Consider the following 6,175-nt stretch of genomic DNA (forward strand, 5'->3'; position numbering starts at 1 on the left):
CTCATCAGGAAACACTGAGCGGATGCGCAGGACCACACAAGCTGGAATAATGACCCGGATTCTGCGTCCCAGGAGGCCCCAGCACCAGCTCACAAATGAACGATAGGAGAGATACCTGTAGCGACTGAACAGAAATTTTTGATATTTAGTTTTGCAAAGATGTATTATTATGTTTGTTATGTTTGCATCTTCAATGCTTGTTTTTATACAAGCATTGAAATAGATTTTTTTTTTTATAAAAAGCTTGATTTTTATAGTTTCTTTTCCCTCTGATGTAAGTAAATCTTGACACTGCCTATACTATAGAGTGAAAATTAGGCTCAATGTTTGTTGGTGGAATAAAAAGTCAAGACTCAAGACAAGAATTTATTTTATTAACTTATGTAACAAAGCACAACTTACTGGTGTATTCCTCTCAAACGTAGAGGACCATAGTCAGCTTTGTATATTTGGCCAGCATTCTGCAAAGAGTAGACATTGAGGCAGACAGGGTCCAATCCAGGATGGTCAACCATACATGTGAGCTGTTCTTCGACCTCCCGTAGTCTTCTAGTAACCTAATTACAATTAGAAAAGGTAAGTGTCATTTTTAGGCACAATTAGTTGTCAAATGAAGAGATAAAGTAGTTTCCAACTTAGTGGTGAGAATGCTACCTGAGGTATCTCCAAGCAGCAAATATTCTCAGCTTCTGTGGGCATGGTAGCACATTTTTCACAACGGCACCTGTACAAAAAAATATATGTAATAATGGCAGAGGTCTGACTAATATAATGGGGTGTGTATATATATATATATAGTGTATGTGTATATATATATATATATATATATATATATATATATATTAGGGGTGTAACGTTCACAAAATTCACGGTTCGATACGATACACTTGTGGCACGGTTCGGTTCGGTGATTCTTCTTAGGAGCAGATAAAACAAAACAGCTCCTTGGAAAAAATTAAATGTAATATTGTAGTAGTTATAAAAAAAGGTTTGTTTTAGTTCAGATTAACATTTGAGGGCAGCAATTGTATTCATAATGTCAAAATAAAACCAACGTAATGTTACTTGAAGGCATTATAGCCTACTATTCCTGCCATTACGTTTGGCATTTGATGTCAATGTTGTGGTCGCGCCGGCGTCTCTACATTTGAAATAAAGAGAACCGAAAGCCTCGTACCGAACGGTATCGTACCAATACGAATACGTGTATCGTTAAACCCCTAATATATATATATATATATATATATGTCAATATGTGTGTGTATGTATGTATATATATTATGCAGGTTTTGAGTAGAGTTAAGTTAACTCTTGAGGAGTAAATCATTGCTTGTGTAACATGACTTCAATATATGAGGACATGGAGAACTTTGTCATTAAAAAATAATCCACATTACAGTCTTCTCTAAACTAGAAATATTACTAATATAGATGCTGATACAGCTTTAAAACAATAGCAAATCAGAGCGACATGAAAAACAAACAGTAGGTTAGCGTTAGCTACATGATAATAACTGTAAACCATCAGAATAAAGTACCGTATCCAGACATAATATTTTAAACTAACCATTCGGAAACGTCCTGCTGGAGCCGCTGAGCTGCAACTTCTTCATCCGTTGCTTCTCCATCTGGATCGGATTCTGGGTCAAACTGAAATGCTTGAACGACTGCGTTTCTTCGTGCCATTGCAATTATCCAACGTAAACAAACATGCATGGTACCGTTGCCGCAAGATGGTCAAGGCCACACCCACCCTCCACCTTGCACCGCCTTTCTCCTCCTCATTAGCATTTAAAGCTATAGACACCGAAACGGCCCGTCTGAAGGAAGCTCAATTTGGGACTGGCTTATAGTGGCTATAATTCTGCACCGAGGCTGAATTTTTGGAAAACGATTTCTGATACAGTACTAGGGACCACTAAGGCCTATATTAAAGCCTACAAAAAGTAGCATGTCATGGGACCTTTAAAGAGAAACACATAAGACCTGTGGATGAGTTTGATTCGGATGATTCAGAGGAATTCGTCTACTCCATCGATTCAGAAGGTAAAGAGACCGTAAAAGTGCAAGGCCAAAGACCCTCAAAATGATTGTGGATACAGGAAGTGGGAAAAATTTCATCAGTGAAAACCTGTACAAGAGTATTTTCAAACAGAAAGGCATCACTCTGTGCCCGACGAATAAAAGATTTTTTGCTTATGCACAATATAATCCACTGAAATGCGAAGGTTCCTTTGAGGCTTGTTTAAAATACAAAGAGAGAACCATAACAGACACCATCTATGTGATTAAAGGAATTGTAGAACCACTGCTGGGGAGGAATGCATGTTTTAAGCTAGGAGTTTTACATGTGTCGGATGTGAACAAAGTGGACAATTCCCCAGACAGGTTCAGCATCCTGACCAAAGAGTATGAGTCACTCTTCAAAGGACTTGGACAAATTACAGGATATTGTCACAGAGTTACAGTGGATGAGAAAATAGCACCTGTAGCACAAGGACTAAGACGAGTTCCATATCACATGATTTACAGGCACTGACCGTTGAAGTGATTAAAGAGGCAACAGAACATGATCCAATTCTTCAGCAGTTGATTCAAGCAGTTCACGCAGACCAGTGGCCAAATCCAGTTCCAGAAGTGTTAGTTCCGTATCAGCGGTGTGCGACTGAATTGTCATTATATGATGGACTTGTACTTCGTGGAGGTAGAATTGTGGTCACCGTGATTTTGCCAAGTAAGATGTGTTCCTGGATCAACAAATTTTGTTGATCCTGGATCAACATTTAATCAACCAATCACAAGCCTCTGATGTCATCAGTGTGTGCCGACCAAATCCAATCAGTCCATTTTGAATGTTCCCTCCTCTCTTGCCTCGGCTGACTGACAAAGGTAAGTTATTTTGTCTGTCCTCTTTCTTTGACCCTTTCTGCAACTAAAAATCTGACTTTGTAAATGTATTTATTCACAAAAAAACCTGAAATAAAACACTTAAATGGCATAATGTAATGCAACTCTGAACATACATACAACAGCCATGTGCCGTTTAGCTAATAGCTAAGCTTACTTCCCCTAAAAGTCTCCTTTCTCTCATACCTTTACACACAAATACACATTTAATATTTAATAAAATGTTATAATAATGTTTAAAAATGTCAATAATTTCCAGGTTTTTAAAACAGATTACTATGATTTTAGTCTGAATAAAGTGTGCAAAAAGTATATGACATTTAAAAAAACAGTAGAATAATTGCTTTTTGAATCTGATTGTAATCAATATTTTGATAATTGATATCGTCATCATTTCAATATGGGGTAGATTCGCTAATGTTGATCCAGGACCATCATGATCAGTTCAATATGGGGTAGATTCGCTAATGTTGATCCAGGACCATCATGATCAGTTCAATATGGGGTAGATTCACCAATGTTGATCCAGGACCATCATGATCAGCTCAATATGGGGTAGATTCACCAATGTTGATCCAGGACCATCATGATCAGTTCAATATGGGGTAGATTCGCTAATGTTGATCCAGGACCATCATGACCATTTCAATATGGGGTAGATTCACCAATGTTGATCCAGGACCATCATGATCAGTTCAATATGGGGTAGATTCGCTAATGTTGATCCAGGACCATCATGACCATTTCAATATGGGGTAGATTCGCTAATGTTGATCCAGGACCATCATGATCAGTTCAATATGGGGTAGATTCACCAATGTTGATCCAGGACCATCATGACCATTTCAATATGGGGTAGATTCACCAATGTTGATCCAGGACCATCATGATCAGTTCAATATGGGGTAGATTCACCAATGTTGATCCAGGACCATCATGACCATTTCAATATGGGGTAGATTCGCTAATGTTGATCCAGGACCATCATGACCATTTCAATATGGGGTAGATTCACCAATGTTGATCCAGGACCGTCATGACCATTTCAATATAGGGTAGATTCACTAATGTTGATCCAGGACCATCATGATCAGTTCAATATGGGGTAGATTCACTAATGTTGATCCAGGACCATCATGACCATTTCAATATGGGGTAGATTCACTAATGTTGATCCGGGACCATCATGACCATTTCAATATGGGGTAGATTCGCTAATGTTGATCCAGGACCATCATGACCATTTCAATGGGGTAGATTCACAATCAGTTCAATATGCGGTAGATGCACTCATCTAGATTCAGGACCATCATTTATTCGGAACCAATGAATCACCAATCCATTTACATTCATGTGGAGGGCTTTAAAATGTTTTAAAATGTAATCTTTCAACTTATCAGCTCTTTGTTAGTGTTTCTTCATTTAAAGTTAGTAAATGTGTTTGGGGATGCTGATTGAAAATGAATTAACTAAGTATCATTTTTGTGTGTAAACATTTCAGAAATGTTCCATGATGGAGGAGTTTATCAAAAAGTCTGTGGAAAATGAAGAAAGGAGAAAAATAAGACAGAAAAACATTAAACTCAAGGTGCATGTTCTTAAACCAGATGATCAAGAAGAGAACTTTATCACAGAAATAATAAACAAAGAGCACACAAAATCATTCAGGACCACAAATTGCTCTAGTTTAAAAGATAAAAGAAGAGGATATTATATTTTCCATTGCAGAAGATCTGGAAATGTATATGAAAGAAGTCACAGAGCTGTTGGGTGTAAAGCATACCTCTCTTTTAAAGTAAAAAATGATTGGAAAGGACACAAAGTTGTTGTGCAGAGAATATTTGACCAGCACAATGGACATGATGTTTCTGTAGAAGATGGTCATTTTCAGCAGATTCACCCTCAGCTGGTGGATGAGATCAAGAAGTGGATCACATTAGGCGTAAAACCAGATGTCATCCTCCTTCAAGCTCATGAGTGGTCAAAAGCTCATGGAGAAGTTAATTATCATTCCAGAGAATACTTTGTTACACCAGAAGACATACATAATATCCGTACCTGTATGCTTCGAGGGAAACATCTTGATAAAGATGATTGTAAGAGTACAGAGAAACTATTAGCTGGTCCTTTAAAAGATAATGTTGTATTTTATCAGCCACTGGGTAAGGATCAGGACCTTATAATTGTTCTCCAAACGGAGTGCATGAGAAAAGACTTACAGGACCATGGGAGTAACATTGTGTTTTTTGATGCCACACACTGTGTGAATCAATATTCCTTTCCACTTTTTACACTGCTTGTGAGAGATGACCATGGTCATGGAGTTCCTGTTGCATACATAATAACAAGCAGTGAGACGCAAGAAACCCTTAAGCTTGCACTTCAGAGGCTACGCCCTTTGTTCCCTAAGCCACCAAGGTATTTTATTAAGGAACTGATCTATTGGGGGATCCACTGCTGGAATGGATACAGCAGTGCTGAACAAGTTAACCTACTTTTCTTTTTCTTTAAAGGTGCTTCATGGTTGACAAAGACATGAGTGAAATAAATGCTTTGAATGACGTTTTCCCTGAGTCTGATGTTCTTCTTTGCTGGTACCATGTACTCCAAGTAAGAAGTTTTTTTTCCCCTTAAATTTAATGATTCATAATTTAATGATAATTGCCTAATCCATTACATATGTCCTTCACAGGCCGTTGTTCGGTGGTTGATGAAGTCAGATTCCGGTGTTAGTGGGCCACAGCATTCAAGTATCCGGAAAGAAATTATTGATTACTTCAAAAAAATTAAAGCTTGTCCTATGGTATTTGAATTTGAATTTGAATTTGTAATGGTTATACTGTATTATTGTAATATGTACATAATGTATATTTTTTTTATAATTTTAATGCTTAATTTTTTCACCCAAAAACTATTTTTTTTTGTCATCATTTACTTACCCTCATGTTGTTCCAAACCTGTATGAGTTTCTTTCATCTGTTGAACACAAAAGAAGATATTTTATAGAATGTTGGTAATTAAACAATTGATGAACCCTATTGACTTTCATAGTAGAAGAAAAAAAATACCAAGAAAGTCAATGGGTGTTGTCAACTGTCTGGTTACCAACATTCTTTAAAATATTTTATTTTGTGTTCAACAGAAGAAAGAAACTCATACAGGTTTGGAACAACACAAGGGTGAGTAAAACAAGTCAGCATTTTAATTTTTTCTGTGAATTATCCCTTTCAGAAAGTCAGAAATGTTTGAATTTATACCATTTGCACCT

At 37.1% G+C, this 6,175-nt stretch overlaps 1 long non-coding RNA gene across 1 annotated transcript; it reads left to right on the forward strand.

The window, feature by feature from the left end:
- The first annotated feature begins 4,895 nt into the window (after window positions 1-4,895).
- LOC311283425 lies at window positions 4,896-5,710 on the forward strand. The gene is made up of 3 exons (XR_014626063.1): window positions 4,896-5,325; window positions 5,421-5,517; window positions 5,600-5,710. It is a non-coding gene; the product is annotated as an uncharacterized lncRNA (long non-coding RNA).
- Window positions 5,711-6,175: the final 465 nt, after the last annotated feature.

This window comes from Rutilus rutilus (genome assembly GCF_951802725.1).
Source record: "Rutilus rutilus genome assembly, chromosome: 23".
NCBI lineage: Eukaryota > Metazoa > Chordata > Actinopteri > Cypriniformes > Leuciscidae > Rutilus > Rutilus rutilus.